This window comes from Diceros bicornis, chromosome 39 (assembly GCF_020826845.1).
Source record: "Diceros bicornis minor isolate mBicDic1 chromosome 39, mDicBic1.mat.cur, whole genome shotgun sequence".
Taxonomy (NCBI): domain Eukaryota; kingdom Metazoa; phylum Chordata; class Mammalia; order Perissodactyla; family Rhinocerotidae; genus Diceros; species Diceros bicornis.
Genome location: NC_080778.1, coordinates 11,175,933 through 11,196,265, shown reverse-complemented (window position 1 = coordinate 11,196,265; position 20,333 = coordinate 11,175,933). Strand labels below are relative to the sequence as shown.

The following is a 20,333-nucleotide window of genomic DNA, read 5'->3' as shown; positions in this document are numbered from 1 at the left end:
GGAGGATGATGAGCAGCTGGTGCGTGTGTGTCCACAGAGGACTGGACACAAGGAAAAAGCCGCAAACTCATGTCTGAAGAAGTTAGGGTAAAGGAGGAAGACTTCTGTGGTTACTGTTCTGAGGGAAACAGCATCCCTAAACCAACACAGGGAGAAAACTCTCCCTAGTTCCCGCCCTTCCTGAGAGAGACCCAGAAGGCTCCCAGGAGCATTCCTCTGCCAGGGGGACAGGAGCTCTGCAAAGAGCTGCTTCTCAGGCTGGTGGCTGTGTTCTTCCTCCTCCCCAGTGCCCCTTCTCTACCATAGCTCCTGCAACATGGCACATACAGAGTTGGGTTTATGAACAATTTTGGATTCATTTTGAGGCGATCTCAAGGCATTAAAGCTGTGTACGCTGAGGGAAGTTAGCGACACCCATGTTCACACACTGTGCGGCCCTGGATCAAATATCGATACGTTTCGTCCAGAGGTTTGCAGGTTCCCCTCCGAGTCAGCAGTCCTTTCCACTGACCTCAGTCCTTGCTGTTTGGCCTTTCTTTCCAGTTCACCCTGGTTTCTGCTCAGGCTGACTTGTCTCTCTCCCCGGGTCCCCGGAGCCATGGAGCATCTTCTCTCTGGTTCTGGCTGCAGGTGAAGCCTGTTCTCGAAGCAGCTTCACTTTGCCTCTGCCCCACTCACACTGCTTGGCCCCTGCGGACTGCGTCTCCGATCCCAGTCCCCACACCAGGCTTCGTGCTTTCTGGACTGCTGTCCCCAGCCACCAGGGAGGCCTCGATTGCCAAACCCAGTCCCTGTCCAGCCTTGTCTTGCCTCTTCCCAGCACCATCCTTCACGCCCTGCTCCTGGGAACCTTGCCCAGCTGCTGTCTTTGCTGACACCTCCGCCTCGGGCCCCTGCACTCCTTCCTTCTTCTGGTTCCACTGTTTATAGGGGTCCAACCTGGGGCCTTATCCCCTTTTTTCTATCCTTGGGGTGATTTCTCCCACTGCCACAGCTTGTCAGCTCCCACCTGTGCATTGCGGACTCTCCAGGATCTGGGCTGTGCTCATCTCTGCCTCTTGTCCTTCACACCAGTACTGGCTGCCTGGAGACCATCAGCCTAGACCTGCTCAAATCCCACCTGGTCCAAATGTCCCTTGTCGGTCTTCATCCTTGCCTTCCTCCTCTGTTGCGGATCACTTATGCCAAAAACTGGGAATTATGCTTGACTTTCCCTCTTCCTTATCTTCACCCTCCACTTAGTCACCAAGTCCTATTGATTCTGCTTCCTAAATATTTTTGTATCAGGGAGTGTTTATTTATATTGAAAAGTTAAAGATGGTTGTGCTCAGACTAGCTTAAATGAAAGTATTTAAGGTTTCATCTACCTAGAATTCTGGAGTAGGGCTGGTTGATTTGGTGACTCTCAAGTTTTTCCCATCTCTCCTCTTCTTCAACTCTGTTCCCTGGCTGGTTCCTTCTGTCGTGTTCAGTGACTGCTTCTGCCACACTGGGCTCCCTCTTTCTTGGTTCATGTCCAGTGAGGGAATGAGTGGCTCTTCACATCTTGGAAGTTATTCAGAGATTTCCCTTTGCCAACAGCAGTGGCTTGCAAACTGTGTTCCTCAGGGAGTTTAGTAGCACTGCCTTCCTGCGGCAGGGGATGGAGTGGGGTTCAGGGAGGATGGGGCCAAGAACACCTAGACCCGATCCCAGGACAGCTCCACCTCTGTCTCTTTTAGATATAATACTGGGATTGTGTCTTAGATTTTGTTTTGAGGGAAAATCTACAGGATAAACTCTTAACACGTGAGGCCTTACATAGTCTGGTTCCTAACTTCCTTTGCTATTTAATTTTTGGTTTTTCACATCTGCCAGTACTGGTGTGGAGTCTTTCATTAGGGCTTGTTTGATTTAGGTGTTTTTTTGTTTTTTCATTTTTTGGGCTGTGTGGTTATCCCTCCTTTGGAAAGCAGTTCGAATGGGGATCGTAATATCTGAATTCTTCTTTACACTCAAATCCAAGAATGGTTTCTGAATGTGAATCATTGTCGGTTTCATCTTAATCCGTGACGTAGAAAATCCAACTTAGTGGAAATTATTAGATTTTAGGATACCCTACCAAGAAAATCTACGTGATTTCCTTGGATGAAAGTCTTTGAAAGATTACATGTTCCTGTTTCCTGTCGTGTGTCCCTGTGGTGCTGCCGGAGGACAGCAGGATAGGATTGATGACATCTTCACAGACCACCCACCCTAGGACTTATTTCATCTTTTCTTCCTATGTCGTATCTGGCCCCTCTCTTTCCCTCTCTCCATCTCTTCTCTACAGTAATGAGAATCTTTATGCATCATGAGCCAGCAGACTTTTCTGTGTTAATATGCTGAAATTTTCCTCTTTACCCAGTGTGCCTATGACTTGTATTCATGATGAACGTCTATAATTACATTTAGGAAGTTTATAGCCACAAGAAGGAGACTTTAAGGCTCATTTCCTTTAATGAGGACACAAGTCAGTATTTAAAAAAAATCGTAAAGACAAATGCTTGTTCTTCATAAATTTTGGAAGTACTGATAATTAACTACTCCATAGAGTTTATCCAGGCTATTAAAGATGCAAACCATGATTAAATTATACAGTAGAGGGTATCGTGTGATGGTGACGAACTTAGAAGATGTATCAGGAGCACAATCCTATACAGTAGAGGAGAGAGAAGCAGAGCTGTAAAAACAAATTTTCTTCTCAAAAGTATTTATAGGTGCCATCCTACAAGTGAAAACCATGATTTCAGTAGATATATATTATGCTTGACCTTCAGTTATAATAAATAACCAGTGGTTTCTCCTTTGGAATGTTCTGTTAAGAAAAAAATATTTGTCACATAGTTGGAATATTTAAGCATTTGCTACAGAAGTTAGTAGTCCTCATGGAATACAGGTATACTTCACTTTATATAGTAGATTAAAAATGTAGGTGAATTGAGTTTTTGTAATCGTGATTATATTTTAAATATCCACATGAGAGTATTTAAAAGAATATTCTGTAGAAATTACCCTTGTTTAGAAGATAGTTGTTTGGTATGAAATGAGAATTCTTCACCTAATATATCTTTTTGCTAAAAGTCCACACTTTATTTTTCCGTGAGTAGAGATAATGTCTGTTTACAAAAACTAAAACATTTTTTAAATAGAGGAGGTCTTAAATACTTAAATAGGCCTAATATTTTCTTAGGCGCCTTAAACCATGACTTCAAATAAGATAGGAAGAGTCTAGATGGGTACATATTAAATAACCATTTCTGTTTTTCAGGTCTTGGCACATGCAGGTGTAAGTGGGGGTGGCATCTCTTTCCATAGCCTCCATTCTTGTGTTTTATTGTTTTCTTGTTTTGTGTTTTTTAACACAGAAAGAGGGAAAGTTTGGGGCCGGCCCAGCATGCTCCGCTTCAGCGGCCCGGGGTTTGCTGGTTCGGATCCTGAGTGTGGACCTACGCACCACTCAGCAGGCCATGCTGGGGTGGTGTCCCACATAGAGCAACTAGAAGGATGTACAGCTATGACATACAACTATCTACTGGGGCTTTGGGGAGAAAATACAGGAAAAAAGGAGGAAGATTGGCAACAGATGTTAGCTTAGGGCCACGCTTCCTCAAAAAAAAAAAAGAGGGAAGTTTATTCTTTTTACTTTTGGATACAAAAGGTAGGTCCCAAGCTTCTTCTCATCAGCTGAAAGGAGGTTTTTTACAAAATGTGATCTGATTTTTTCCTGCCTGGTCTGATGTCTGGTGTCTGCTGATACAATCGGTGGGGTTTGTACAACAGCTTTAAATCCTGTTGGTGCCATGATGGGGACAACAACAAGAAAAATCACTAAAAGTGCCTATTGTACCTCTGTGACTTCTATGAAATGAAAGCTGTTTTTATGTCCATACTTTGCAAAAACTATGTCCTTAATTTCCCATTTGGAGTGGAGTTGTGTCAGGGCTTGAGTAGTTAGTATAGCAGGATTATTAATGGGGATGTTTCAGTGCAGGATTTTTAGTTCATTTAGTTAAAATAATTAAAAATATTTTTAAAAATCATTACTGTACAATATCTTTTCATCGATATGAATTGATGAAAAATGAACTATCGTAGATACTCATATACACTTAAAGTTTTAACACATTAGTTGAAAAGAATAATTATTTACTTTTTAAATATAGGGTTATGATTGAAGTACCAACATAGAACTCAAGGAGATTTGCTAACTCCTTAAAAGTATTCCAAGTAATAAATGATTCTGTAGGGTTTTTTTTAATTATATAATTTTTTAAACTTTGATTATAAAAAAAATTGAGTAACATAGCAAAAATCAGTAGAATAAAGAACCCATACATTTTGCCACATTTGCTTTTTTATCTCTTTATGTTTTTTTTCTTTGCTGTATTTAAGGCAAATGCCAGATAGTGTGTCCTTGCACCCAGACGTACTTCAATATAACTCTTGAAAATGTGGCATTTGCTTCCATAACCACAGTGCCATTATCACACCACTTCTTTTCTTCTTTGAAGGAGGTTCTTGTCAGATAAAAGTAAATAATTTGTCTGAGACTCGGATTAGCAGAGGGCTTTCAAGGAGGATGTCTGTTGGATCAGAGGAGATGGGTATTCATTCCCAGGTTTTTTTTTGGTCTTGTGCTGTAAGATAGGAAATGATTTATATAGGAAACTTTTAAAAAGTGATGTAACTCTTTGCTTGCTCAGCTAAAAATGTGATGTTGCCACCACAGTTTTATAAGTGAAAAGTAATTTACTGATATTTGACATACAGGTAATGACTACCACATTGATGGACATACTGTCTGATAGAAAAAAGTCAGGCTTTACAAAACCAAGATAAAAAGAGTCACAATTTATTATTTGCATGGAGTTTTTTTATTCGCTATAAGAACACATTTCCCTCTGTTGGCCCTTTAAGTGCTGGGTTATGGGATGACTCAGCCAACTGCCCCCACAGTGCTGCTCTCACCTCCCTCAGTGAGCCTGCACCTCGTCCTTTAAGGTAGTAATTATTGTGTAGGTTTTAGCTTCCCTGGAAGGACTTGAAAGCCATTGTGCTCAATACAACAAGAAAATAACATGGAAATCTCTCTCACACAAGTTCTTGTACTCACTGTTTATTATTATTATTTTTTAATCCACAAACTCACTAGAGTAACACCTCACTGATCCATTCTTATGGTGGAGACCCTCAATGATGAGTGAACTGTCAGTAGGTTAAAGGACCTGTGGAGTAGAGCTCCTGCCTAGTGACTTATGGGAACACAGTTTTGAAATTAGATTTAATCTAAACCAACAGAAAGAGTGATTATCTTCCCTCCATCCCCATTAGATTTTCCCATGACTTTTTAGTAGTGCATGTAATGCAAAAGGGAAGCCCATCTTTATTTAAAGCCCTTAACTGAACGTATATAGGAATGATTCTTGCCACAGTAGGCAAGGAGGATGTAAGTAACAATTAAGGAAATTAATGGAAACATACTCAGGAAAGGAAGGCAGGAGATGGCCTCCCACCATTCCTAGCTATCTTTATACAACTATTGATATTGTTCAGTTTTTTTTTAGATTTTTCTTTTATTTGCATTCTGGAAATTCTGTTGAGCTCTTCATAGAAGAGAACAGATTTCTTTAGCAAAAACAGGTGCAGCTGCTGTGTTTGTACTTTCTTTTATTTTCTTTTGTTGATGTTTTGGTTGACTGAGAGTGGCAATTAAGACGTTTAAAAATTAAATTGCTCTTTGTTATCTCTGGACTCAGATCATTGATGAATTGCTGTATCAAACACTCAGTATAGATAAATTATAAAATATGATAAATAAAAATCTTTCTTAAAGTTTACATTTAACAATATAGTTTAAGAATGAAAGATGGGAGACAGTTATTCATACACACTGGCTGTTATAACATACACCTTCTGAAGAATATGTTGAACAGGAGTAACATCAGCCAGATGGTGAAATAGCAAGCCATGGACCCTCCTTTCCCTAACAGACACACCAAGTCAACAGTACACAGACCAGTTCCCTTTGTGAGAAATCCAGAAACTAGTTGAGAGGCTCCTGCACTCCAGGCAAATGTGAAACCAGCCACATCAAAGCTGGTAGGAAAATTTGAGATATCCTCTTGCCATAATCAGTACCCCTGGCAAAGCACCATATGATTGGGAGAAAACTTCCGGCTCCCAGCCTCTCCCTGGGAATGGAAGGAAAGAACTGGACAGTACATCCAACATCCTCATGTTTTTCTGGATTTGGCCTTAGGCACTGGTTTCTGTCTCTTCTGTCTCTCCTGTCTCAAAGGAGTGGTGGGATGCCTGAGGGTCACTAAGAACAAAGATGGTGGTTTGAACTAGCATGGTAGCACTTAACACAGCCCTTCTCCCCAGCCCAAAGCAGAGTGAGCTGGTGAAAAACCCCAGATCCCAGCTTCTACCTGGGGAGGGAAGGAGTTCGACCATATCCAATGTTCCCAATTTTATGGGGGCTGCCTGAGGGACTGGCTTTTGTCTCAGAGCACTGACAGGACCCGGCATACTCTAGACACCTGGGGGTTACTAAGAACAAAGACAGTGGTTTGGATTAGCACAATGATTTGAGAGGCCTCCAGAATCTCTGAACAGGCTGATTAACGAGGGTCTTCTTTTATACAAGGTCAGTCCATGAGGACTGGGAGAGGTGACTGTTTTGTCTAAGGCACAGACAGCAACACAGAGAGTCAAGGAAAATGAAGAAACAAGAAAATATGTCCCAAACAAGGGACAAGATAAGTCTCCAGAAACTGACCCCAATGAAATGGAGATTATAAGATTTGCCTGACAGAGAATTCAAAATAGCAATCATAAAGATGCTATACCATGTCAGGGGAACAATGCATGAACAATGTGAGAATTTCAACATAGAGATAGAAAATTTTTTTAAAAATCAGAAATTATGGAGCTGAAGAATACAAAATGAAAAAATTCACTAGAGGATTTCAGCATCAGATTAGATCAAGCAGAAGAAAGAATCAGTGAACTGGAAGACAGGCCACTGGAAATTATCCAGTCAGAGGAGAAAAAAGAAAAAAGTGAGACAGAGTGAAGAAAGCTTCAGGGACTTGTGGAACACCCTCAAGTGGACCAGTATATGCATTATGGGAATCCCAGAAGGAGAAGAGAGAGAAAGGAGCAGAAAGCTTACTCAAAGAAAGAATGGCCAAAAACTTCCCAAATTTGGGGAAGGAAATGGACATCCAGATCCAGAAATCCCAATGGAGCCCAAATAAGGTGAACTTAAAGAAATCCACACTGAGATACATAATAATCTAACTGTTAAAAGTCAAAATCAAAGAGAATTTTAAAAGCAGCAAGAAAAAAGTGACTTATCTCATACTAAGGAACCCCTGTAAGACTATCAGCAGATTTTTTTGGCAGAAACCTTGCAGCGCAGAAAGGGGTGTGATGATTTATTCAAAGTGCTGAATGAAAAAACTGCCAACCAAGAATTTTGTACCCAGGAAAACTGTCCTTCAAAAATAAAGGAGACAGAAAGACTTTCCCAGACACACAAAAGTTGAGGTAGTTCATCACCACTAGACCTGCCTTAAAAAAAAAGTGCTAGAAGGAGTTCTTTAAGTTGAAATGAAAGGATGCTATTTATAATAGCCAAGACATGGAAACAACCTAAGTGTTCATCAATGGATGGATGGATGAAGAAGTTGTGGTGTATATATACAAAGGAATATTATTTAGCCATTAAAAATGAGGAAAACCTACTATTTGCAACAACATGAATGGACCTCGAAGGCATTATGCTAAGTGAAATATCAGACAGAGAAAGACAAACATTGTATGATCTCACTTATATATGGAATCTAAACAAAAAACCAACTCATAGAAAAAGAGATCAGTCTTGTGGTTACCAGAGGTGGAGGGTGGGATGAGGGAAAATTGGAGGAAAGTGGTCAAAAGATACAAACCTCCAGTTATAGATAAATAAGAGCTAGGAAAGTAATGTACAACATGATGACTATAGTTAACTCTCCTGTATGATGTATAGGGAAAGTTGTTAAGAGAGTTAATTCTAGGAGTTCTCATCACAAGGAGAAAATGTTTCCTTTTTCCTTTTCTTTTTATTGTATCTATATAAGATGATCGATGTTAGCTGAACCTATGGTGGTAATCATTTCACAATATATGTAAATCAAACTATCATGCTGTACACCTTAAACTTATGCAGTGATATATGTCAATTATTTCTCAATAAAATGGGAGGGAAAAAAGAAATGAAGAGATGCTAAGCCATGATATGAAAATACAAAACTCACTGATAAAGTAAATATATAGACAAATGCAGAATACTTTGTTATTGTAATAGTGATGGGTAAGTCACTTTTAATTTTAGTATAAAAGTCAAAATCAAGAATATTAAAAATAAGTATAAAAACGTGAATGGATGCACAATATAAAAACATATAAATTGTGACATCAGTAACATAAAATTTCAGTGGGGAAAAGTAAAAGAGTAGGTTTTGTATGCAACTGAAGTTATGTTGTTATGAGTTTAAAATAGACTGCTATAGCTAAAAGTTGTTTTATGTGAGCCCCATGGTAACCACAAGAAAATACTTATGGAAGATAGACGAGAGAAAGGAATCAAAATACCTAAGATACACAAGAGAGAAAGGAATCAAAGCATATGAATACCAAAAATCAGTGAAACACAAAGGAAGACGGCAGGAAAGGAAAAGAGGGACAAAAGAACTACAAGACTGACAGAAAACAATTAACAAAATAGCAGTAGTAAGTCCTTTCCTATCAATAATACTTTAAATGTAAATGAATTAAACTCTCCAGTCAAAAGACACAGAGTAGCTGAATGGGTTAAAAAAACAAGATCCAACTATATGTTGCCTACAAGAGACTCACTTTAGCTTTAAGATCATATAAAGGCTGAAAATGAAAGGATGGAAAAAGATATTGAATGCAAATGATAGCCAAAAGAGAACAAGGCTGACTATATTTATATCAGGCAAAAGACACTTTAAGTCAAAAACTGTCAGAAGAAACAAAGACATTATATACCAGTCAAATGGTCAATTCACCAGGAAGATATATATGTAACAATTATAAATATGTATGCATGCATCAGAGCACCTAAATATATAAAACACTAATATATAAAGCAAACATTGACAGAACTGAAGGGAGAAATAGACAGCAATACAGTAATGGTAGGAGACTTCAATACCCGCCTTTCAATAATGAATAGAACATCCAGACAGAAAATCCATAAGGAAATAGTGGACTTGAACAGCACTATAAACCAAATGAACCTAACAGGTCTATATAGAACATTCCACCCAACAGAGGCAGAATATACATTCTTCTCAAGTGCACAAAGAAAATTCTCCAGGATGGATCTCATGTTGGGTTACAAAGCAAGTCTTAACAACTTTAAGAAGATTGAATCATCTTTTTCAATCACAGTGGAATGAAAGTAGAAATGAATAGCAGAAGGAATACTGGAAAATCCACAAATATGTGGAAATTAAAGAACACATTCTTGATTAACCAAAGGGTAAAAGAAGAAATCAAGAGGGAAATTAGAAGATACCTTGAGACAAATGAAAACTAAAACATAACATACCAAAACATATGGGTTGCAGCAAAAGCAGGACTAAGAGGAGTGTATAGCAATAAATACCTATAATAAAAAAAAGAAAAAGGATCTCAAATAAATAATCTACCTATACACCTCAAGGAACCATAAAAAGAAGAACAAACTTAGCCCAAAGTTAGCAGAAGGAAGGAAATAGTAAAGATTAGAGCAATAAGAAAACAAAATGGAAAATTAAACCAAACTAAGAGTTAGTTTTTTGAAAAGATCAACAAAATTGACAAACCTTTAGCTAGAGTGACCAAAAAAAGAGAGATGAAGCAAATAAATAAAATCAGGAATGAAAGAGGAGACATTGTAACTGATGTCACAGAAATAAAAAGGATGATTAGAGACCACTATAAACAATAATATGCCAACAAATTGGATAACCTAGAAGAAATGGATAAATTCCTAGCAACATACAACCTACTAAGACTGAATCACGAAGAAATAGAAAATCTGAACAGATCATAACCAGTAAGGAGATTGAATCAGTAATCAAAAACCTCCCAACGAAGAAAATGTCAGGACCAGATGGCTTCACTAGTGAATTCTGCCAAACATTTAAAGAATTAAGACCATTCCTTCTCAGTCTCTTCCAAAAGCTTGAAGAGGAGGGAACACTTCCAAATTCATTTTGTGAGGCCAGCATTAATCTGATACCACAGTCAGGCAAAGACAATATAAGAAAAAAATTATAGTCCAGTGTCCCTGATGAACATAGGTACAAAAATCCTCAAATAACTACAGTCATGCCACATAATGTTTTGGTCAGTGACAGACTGCGTATATGACAATGATCCCATAAAGTTATTATCCCATTAAGATGATGGAGGTGAAAAATTCCTATTGCCTAGTGACGTCGTTGCTGTCATAACGTCATAGTGCAATGCATTTCTCATGCGTTTGTGGTGATGTGGGTGTAAACAGACCTCAGGTTCTTCCAGAGGTATTCCAGAAGAAGGTATTTTTAGCATAGGAGATGACAGCCCCATGTGTGTTATTGCCTCTGAAGACCTTCCAGTGGGACAAGATGTGGAGGTGGAAGACAGTGATACTGATGATCCTGACCCTGTGTGGGCGTGTGCTAATGTATATATTTGTGTCTCAGTTTTTAAAAAAAAAAGTTTAAAAAGTAAAAAAATAAAAATTTTTAAAAATAGGAAAAGGCCTATAAAATAAGGACATGAAAGAAAATATCTTTGTACAGCTGCATAATGTGTTTGTATTTTAAGCTAAGTGTTACTACAAAAGAGTCAAAAAGTTCAAAATAAAAAGTTTATGATGTAAAAAAGTTGCAGTAAGCTAAGGTTAATTTATTATTGAAGAAAGAAAAATATTTTTTATAAATTGAGCCTAAGTACAATGTTTATAAAGTCTACAGGCGTGTACACTAATGTCCTAGGCCTTCACATTCACTCACCACTCACTCACTGACTCACCCAGAGCAGCTTCCAGTCCTGCAGCCTCCATTCATGGTAAGTGCCCTATACAGGTGTACCATTTTTTAATCTTTTATATTGTATTTTTTTACTGTACTTTTTCTGTGTTTAGATATACAAGTACTTAGCGTTGTGTTACAGTTTCCTATGGTATTCAGTATAGTATCATGCTGTACAGGTTTGTAGTTAGGAGCAATAGGCTATACCATATAGCCTACGTGTGTAGTAGGCTGTACGATCTAGGTTTGTGTAAATACATGCTGTGATATTTGCACAATAAAGAAATCACCTAACAATGCATTTCTCAGAATGTATCCCCATTGTTAAGCGACACACGACCGTACTAGTAAACCAAGTTCAACAGCACTTTAAAAGGATCATACACAATAATCAAGTGGGATTTATCTGTAGGATGCAAGAATGTTGAACAGTGTAGGAAAATCAATTATTGTGATACACTATGTTAACAGACTATTGAATAATAGTGACATGATGATCTCAATAGAAGCAGAAAAAGCATTAGACAAAATTCAACACTCCTTCATGATAAAAACTCTCAACAAACTAGAAATAGAAGGAAATTGCTTCAACATAGTAAAGGCAATATATAAAAATCCCACAGCTAATATACTCAATGGTGAAAAACTAAAAACTTTTCCTGTGTGATTAGGAACAAGATGAGGATGCCTGCTCTCTCCACTTTTATTCAACATAGTACTGGAATTCTTAGAGCAATAAGGCAAGAAAAAGAAATAAAAGACATTCAAATAGGAAAGGAAGAAATAAAATTATCTCGGTTTACAAATGACATGATCTTAGAAAACCTTCAAAACTACACACACATGCAGTTAAAATAAATGAATTCAGTAGAGTTGCAGGATACAAAATCAATATACAAAAATCACTTGTGTTTCTATACACTAGCAATGAACTGTCTGAAAAGGAAAGTAAGAAAATCCCACTTATAATAGCATCAAAAAGAATAAAATAATTAGGAATAAACTTAACAAGGAGATGAAAGACTTTTACACTGAAAACTAGAAAACGTTGATGAAAGAAATTGAAGAAGACACAAATAAATGGAAAAACATCCCATGTTCATGGATTGGAAGACTTAGGACCAGCCCCATGGCTTAGCGGTTAAGTGTGCACGCTCCGCTACTGGCAGCCCGGGTTCGGATCCCAGGCACGCACCAACACACCACTTCTCCATCCATGCTGAGGCCGTGTCCCACATACAGCAGCTGGAAGGAAGTGCAACTATGACATATAACTATCCACTGGGGCTCTGGGGAGAAAAAGGAGGAGGCTTGACAATATTAGCTCAGAGCCGGTCTTCCTCAGCAACAAGAGGAGGATTGGCGTGGATGTTAGCTCAGGGCTGATCTTCCTCACACACACACAAAAAAGGAAGACTTAATATTATTAAAATGTCCATATTACTCAAAGTGATCTACAGATTCAGTGCAATCCATATTAAAATCCCAATAGCTTTTTTAAAGAAATAGAAGAAAACAATCCTAAAATTTAAATGAAACCACAAAGGACCTGGAATAGCCAAAACAATCTTGAGAAAGAATAAAGCTGGAAGAATCACATGTCCTGATTTCAAAATATATTACAAAGCTGCACTAAATAAAACAGTGTGGTATTGGCATAAATACAGACATAGAAACCAGTGGAACAGAATAGAGAAGCCAGAAATTAACCCATGCATATACAGTCAAATGGTCTTCAACAACGGTGCCAAGAATACTCAATGAGGAAACAATAGTCTCTTCAACAAATGGTGCCAGGAAAACTGATATCCACATGCAAAAGGATGAAATTGGACCTTTGTCTCTTACACCGTATACAAAAATCAACTTAAAATGGATTAAAGATTTAAACACAATAAAACTCCTGGAGGGAAACATAGGGGAAAACTTCATGACATTTGTCTTGGCAATGATTTCTTGGATATGACACCAAAGGCATAGGCGACAAAAGCAAAACTAGACAAGTAGGAGTATATCAAACTAAAAAGTTTCTGCACAGCACAGAAAACAATTAACAGTGAAAAGTCAACCTATGGAAATATTTGCAAACCATATATCTGATAAGCAGTTAATATCCAAAATAAATAAGGAGCTGCTTCAACTCAATAGCAAAAAACAAAAAACGCAAATAACCGGATTTAAAAATGGGCAAAGGATTCGAATAGACAGTTCTCCAAAGAAGACGTACAGTGACCATCAAGTACATGAAAGATGCTCAACATCACGAATCATCAGAGAAATGCAAATCAAAGTCACAATCAGATATCACCTCAAATCTGTCAAGATGGCTATTATCAAAAACACAAAAGATAACTTGGCTTGGTGAGGATGTGGAGAAATTGGAACCCTTGTACATTCTTGATAGAATGTAAAATATTCCAACCATTATGGAAAATAATATGGAGGTTTCTCAAAAAATTAGAAATAGAAATACCATATGATCCAGCAATCCCACTCTTGGGTAATTACCCAGAAGAGTTGAAAGCAGGGTGTTAAAGAGATATTTGCACAACCATGTTCATTGCAGCGTTATTGACAATAGCCGAGATGTGGAAACAACCTAAATGTCCGTCAATGGATGAATGGATAGAGAAAATGTGCTGTATACATACAACGAAATACTATCCAGCCTTCAAAAAGAAGGCTGAGTCATACATGAATGAACTTTGAGGACATTATGCTAAGTGAAATAATCCAATTGCTGAAGGCCAAATACTGCATGATCTCACTTATACGAGGTATCTAATATAATCAAACTCATAGAAGCAGAGAGTACAATAGTGGTTGCCCTGGGATGGGGGGAGAGGAAAACGGGGAGTTGCTGGTCAATGTGTATGAAGTGTCAGTTATGTGAGATGAGTAAGTTCTGCAGATCTGCTGTACAACAGTGTGTCTGTAGTTAACAATACTATATTGTTCACCTAAAAGTTTGCTAAGAGTGTAGATCTCATGGTAAATGTTCTTACCACAACACAAAAATTATATATTGGGGGTCTAAATTTATTTTAAAGTCAGTTTCTTGTTAATTTAGTGTTGTATTGTCCATACTATATTACTATGTCTGTGTTAATGCTGCAGCGTGATAATGGCCTTGGTTTTGATGCAGAGTGCTTGCATGCACGCGTGTTTGTCTAGATGGCTGAACTACAAAACTGAACTTCTTGGGGTTCCCTGTGGCATTCCTGAACTGCGAATGTGTTGCTGCTCTGACAGCCCTACGCTTGACAATGAGTACATCTTTGTGTCACGTTAGGGGGAGGTGATATGTGTGCCACTACCAGTGACAGACACTCTCCTGATGAAATTCTAGGCAGGCCCTGCTGAACCCTCTTCTCCACTAGGCCTCAACCTTGGCCTATAAAACTAGATTCTTATCACAAATGATTTCATTCTCTCTCTCTCTCTCTCACACACACACACACACACAGATGCTCTAAGAGATTTGCACAAGCACGAGCATAGTTACTCTCAACTCAAGCTGTGTCCCTGAGAATAACTCCAGCCCCCTTACGTTCTTGCCTGGGAAGCCTCAAGGCTGCCAAAAGAATTTACTGTTTTTTCCAGATAACACCTGACAGTAGGGCTCCTATCTCCCAATCTCTGTGCGTTGGTAGGACCCTAACTTGGGTAAGCACCAGTTGGCAAACCCAGATGACCTAGTCACATTGACAAACCCTGCTTCCTGCTTTTTGTAGGTTTCCACTTCCCTGACTGTGCTGGATCCCCGCCCCCCCGCCTCCTTCCCTACTCTCCCATTCTCCCTGTAAAATGCTCGGTCACCTCTGCACACATGGAAGTTGAGTTCAGTTCATGCTGTAGTCATTATTGGTTAAAAACCATCCCTTCTTCTTTAACTAGTGTCCAGCTGTGTTTATCTTTGACTCCAGCCGCAGGTGCTGTTGCGTCTGCTCCCGTCACTGAGCCCCGACAGCCCCTACAGAGTCAGAGGCTTTTTCTCACCTCAGACCACGAAATCGTTTCCTCTTAGCCCTTTTGTTGAAGAAGTTTCTTAGTAGCCACAGGGAGAAGTTACTATTGTCAGAGAAATATATTTAGATATATTTTAAAGATTTGGAGCATTTTGAAACAGGAAAGGATTTGAGAGCTCGTCTCACAAAACTCTTTTAGCTGACAGAGGAGACCAGCTCTCAGGGAGGTAAATGACCAATTCAAAGTTACATAATTAGTTAGGAATCAAAAAAGAACCAAACCCCCAGCCAGCTGACTACCAGTCCCGACTCCTTTGCAAAGGAAAGGATGTTTCTGCAACAGGTTTAGACTGTCTACACCAACCAGGCTAAGCAGATTCCAGCATCACTCAGCATCTCCCACCCAAATTAAAGGTGCTCATTCACCCCCAAGGATCGCATGATGAGTGGCTACCCTGGGCATTTCGCCATGCTCCAAAGGCCTGATAGAGGGCTGTGTTCCTGAAACATTTCTTTCAACCTCATTCAGTGTATACTAAAGTATATTTTTAATAGTATCTTCACATGATATAAATTCTAAATGTTCAAAAGGCTATGTGATACAAAGGCCCCTTTCTTCCACTGTCCCAAGCCACCCAGTTCTGTTCTCTAGAGCTCAGTGGTGTTTCCAGCTACTTGTGTAGCGTTCTGGAGATACCCTAGTTAAATGCATTTTTTAATTAGCCGTGTAGTCAAACTATTTCCCTCCACCCCCAGAAATCACTGTGTAGGTGTCTTAGAAGGGTAAGTGAACTTTAAAATGGAACCTGAAAGATTTGGGGAAGAATGTTCTAGCAATGGGAATTATTTAACATTAAATTCGATGCCTGAGGCAGATAGAATATCTCTTTCTCTGAAAATCTTTAAACATAGGATAGTCTCTCATCTTTCTGGGTTAGTTTATAAGTGATCTTTTCTGCAGTGAAGAGATGAAGTGACTTCAAAATTACATATTTAGTCCAAGATGCAAATTTTTTATTGTAGATACTCTGGGTGAGATTACTTCCTCATATTTATCAGAATAAGTTTGAAAATACCTATTTTAGAAATAATTATTATAGTCAACTGTGAAATTACATTTCATCTTGTTTTTTAAACCAGGAAATATTCTGTTAATCGAGCAGTTCTGTCATTTACAACTGTCTGATTTCAGTGACTCTGTTCTTTAGTTGCAAGATATTCAAATCTGGCCTTGAAGCACATTAGAAGGCTAGAGTTCTGAAACCCAACAGGGAAATCTTCATAAAATAAAATTGTACTTCAGTGGCACCTCAGAACAGAAGGTTCCTTCCAAAGAGTAAGGGGACATCACAGCTTGTCCCTTCATTCCTCTCTCCATAGTGGCACATTTAACTGTTTGCCACCAGCGAGGCTGAGGTTACTAGTAGGAATTTGTCATCACTTTGTTACCTACTCCCCCAGCTTTAAAATCACAAAAGCAAATAAATGGGAAAAAAGTCAACTCCTTCTGGAACTAGTTCCAATACTACTAAACTGTACTACGAAAGAAGTGACCATTTATAGAAGCATGTATTTTTATAGTTGAAATTTCCTAATATGGTCTTTATTCAAGAATATTGATGAGTACCAGTCTCCAAAGATAAAGTTACTAATGAGATATCATCACTGTTTGCAAAACATAAATCTTTTGAATGATTTTGTATCCTCTTCCTGCCCCCTTTGGCTTATGGCTTGGTTCAGTCAAATTACTGGTAATAATTATATTTTAAAATAATTGCATCTAAAGTAGTTTAGAATGGAGTACATTGAAATGAAGAGATTATATGTGGATACTATAATTATTTAAAAATTGTGTTACTATTAAACACTGCCCTGCAATAAGTATTTTCAAGGTTGGAAAATAAATTGAATCAAGAGACAGCCATTGACTGGTATGGCCTGAGGACCCGCAGGCTTCACCAGCTTGTTTGCTTCTTGGTATACACGTTACAGAGGGAGCATCATCCCTGCCCATACGTGAAGCCTGCAATCCACCAGAGAAAACAGCAAGAAAAATATGAGACAGAAATTTACATCCTCCATAGTTGAAAGTGTCTTGGAGACCAGTTGTATGGGAGGAGCTAAGCCTTGGTTTATAGTTTAAAGAAGAAAGGAAAGAAGTTGTTGCTTCATTGTAGGAAAATTTGGGAAAAAGCCAAAGCTTTGGGCAGAAATTCATTTACTAGTAGTCTCTGAGCATCCACGCATGACAAGCAGCATGTGAGAACTGGGCGTGAGGACCTGCTCTTGAGAAGCTCGTGATTTAGTGGGAAAGACAGACATACAAAAGCAGCGAATTTAGAGTGCTGTGGAGGTCACGATTAGAGTGAGATCAGTTCTGTGTGGTGCGTCCCAAAAGCTTTCACATGTGATGTCTGAGCACCTGTTATGTGCCAGACACTGTTCTGGACGTCAGAGATAAAACACAAGCCACAGTCTTTGCTGGAAGAAGACCAGGTTGTGTGTGTGTTGGTTGGGGAAGGACGAGATCGTGCGTTTCCTCTGGGACACGTGGACGCAGAGGGCCTGCGACACGTCCAGGGGTGAGTGGCAGCTAGGCAGTTGCGTGTGTGAGTCTGGAGCCTAGGGGAGAGGCCTGGCCAGGGAGCCAGCGTGAATGGGGTCTTTGAGGCCCTGGACGTGACCGGATCTTGTAGAGAGAGAAGAGGAGACAGGGCCCGGGAAGGAGGAGTCGGCACGAATCTATGTGGAGCACCAGAGTTAGGGGAGCAAGCAGCAAAGACTGATGCACTTGCCCGTGTGTCTGTTCACTATTGTTAGACTTTTCTGTCTTGCCCTCTTGAACTCCGTGGCTCACATAAGCTTTCTCTCGGAAGTGATTAGGCATGAAAAGAACTTGTAATGGAGGAGATTTTTAAAAATCTGATTGCATGCTGTATCAGTGTTCTTCAGTTATCTGTGACATACTTGTTCCGAAACCAAGTAAGTAACTTCCTCTGTCATTGCTTGACAACTAGACTGTTCGTGCTGCTTTTTTCCTTCTCCCCAACCTTAACAGTGCATTATCTTCCCAAGAGAGCTATAGTTGGAGTTGATTAATGGTGGGGAATTTGGGGGCTGATTTTTTTATTCTGTTTTGCTTTGGTGTGATGTTGAACAGTGATAACGCCTTAAATTACCAGTCCTTTATTCAGGAATTAGGTGTCTGCTGTTGTCTGGTATTTCTTCTTCTCTAAAATGGAAAATTGTATTACTCAAAAGATGCTTCACTGCAGAGGCGTTACAAGCTTGGTGGTTAAGTGCACGCACTCTGATGCTGGTGGCCCGGGTTCAGATCCCGGGCGCGCACCGAGGCACCACTTCTCTGTCCATCCTGAGGCCGAGTCCCACATACAGCAACTAGAAGGATGTGCAGCTATGACATACAACTATCTACTGGGGCTTTGGGGGGAAAAAAATAAATAAATAAAATCTTTAAAAAAAAAAAAAGATGCTTCACTGCAGAGGCGTTACAAGTACTTACTGCCACATGTCATCTAACATGCAGGCCCTGGGGAGGTAGCAGAGAGCAGAGCAGACATGGTCCACGTCCTCAGAAGCTCACAGGCGAGCATGGGAGTCAGACGGCCATCAAATAATCCCACAGTAAAGACAGGAGAGTAATGTTGGTTATGCCAATGGAGGACTGTAGGGTCATGTGAGAACCCATAGTGGGGCCGTCAGGGAACTGGTCTGGGACTGATGGATAGTAACCCCGAGTGCTCGTGAAGAATAATAGTTTGCTGTTGCCTGCTCATGAGCTGTCTCTTTTGAAAACAAAGGTCGTAAGTGATAAGATACCCCTTTCACCTGGCACCAAGGCACATAGCTGATCTTCAAAACACGCTTGAGCAAACGAGTGAGAAGAGAAGAAAAGCCCGCTTCCCGGGGACCTCCCCCACGACGTTCACCTTACAGTGTGGTTCCCACACATCTTATTCTTTTGAAATATGTAAATTATACATTTCAGTTCAAGTTACAAGAAGTCATGTTCCGTATTTATTGTATTGAAAACTGCCTACCAAGCTCGTTGGGCACCTGCCTCGTCCAGGGCTTCCGCGGGTCTGACCCGGTGCCCCAGTGTCTCCATCCCTGTGCCTGGGTCGCCTGAGGTCTTTGCACGCTTACCAGTGGATACTTATTTCTTCTGTTGGCAGCCAAATATTTAACTTTTCTAAAACGATTTTCACTTTGTTCCTAGTAGTTTGTCTGTTTTTCCTTTAAGTGACATGCGGTAATGGATTCATCACTGTTCTGGGGAAAATTGTTTTAGCCTTTTTTTTGGTTTTCAGTCATTAAAATGTAGATCATGTTTAAAGCAATATTTATAGACAATTGATTTATTTATATTTAAAACAGCTCTGGGGCCGGCCCGGTGGCGCAGGTGGTTAAGTGCGCGCACTCTGCTGCGGCGGCCCAGGGTTTGCGGGTTCGGATCCTGGGCATGCACTAACGCACCACTTGGCAGGCCATGCTGTGGTGGCGTCCCATACAAAGTGGAGGAAGACGGGCACAGATGTTAGCCCAGGGCCAGTCTTCCTCAGCAAAAAAAAAAAAAAAAAAAAAGGATTGGCAGATGGTAGCACAGGGCTGATCTTCTTCACACACACACAAAAAATAGATAAAACAGCTCTGTAAATTCTGTGAGCATATTACTACTTAAATGGTATATATCTTCCCTTGCAATTAATCTGTCTTAATCATCAGCATTGATGTCCTAAAATTGCCTTTTGATTGTCACTGGCTTTAATTTATCCATTTAACAGTAAATATTGAGTGTCCACTGTGTACCCACAGCTCTGTTAGGTGCCGGAGGTACACCGTGGACAGTCTTTGCCCCAAGGAGCTTAACATCAAAATCTTAGAAGCAGAAAGAGGCAAGGATCTAAAAAGCTTTAAATAACTTTCCCTTTGTCTAAATCCTGGTCTTTCTAGTTAGATAGCCCTGGCTTCGCCACTTAGTGAATGGCTTTGTCAACTTACTTGACCTCTCAAGTTGTTTCCGCGTCTGTAAAATGGAAATAATTCACGTGGTTCTCACGATGAGTTGCTGATGGACAGACAAATCTCATTAGACACAAGAGATGCAGTTTTTAATGGCAATGGATGCAGAAACTACAGAGCCCACACACAATGCAGAAGATAACATGGCGTCTCCCTGTGGAGGTCCCTGTCAGGGACATCCAGCTGGATGACTCCACCCATGGCAGGGAGGCCTCCCACTGCT

The 20,333-nt window shown here is 39.7% G+C and overlaps 1 protein-coding gene across 1 annotated transcript in view; it reads left to right on the top strand.

Annotated features, from left to right (window-relative positions):
• Positions 1-20,333, top strand: part of TULP4 (TUB like protein 4) — a 227,455-nt gene that overhangs the window by 162,943 nt on the left and 44,179 nt on the right.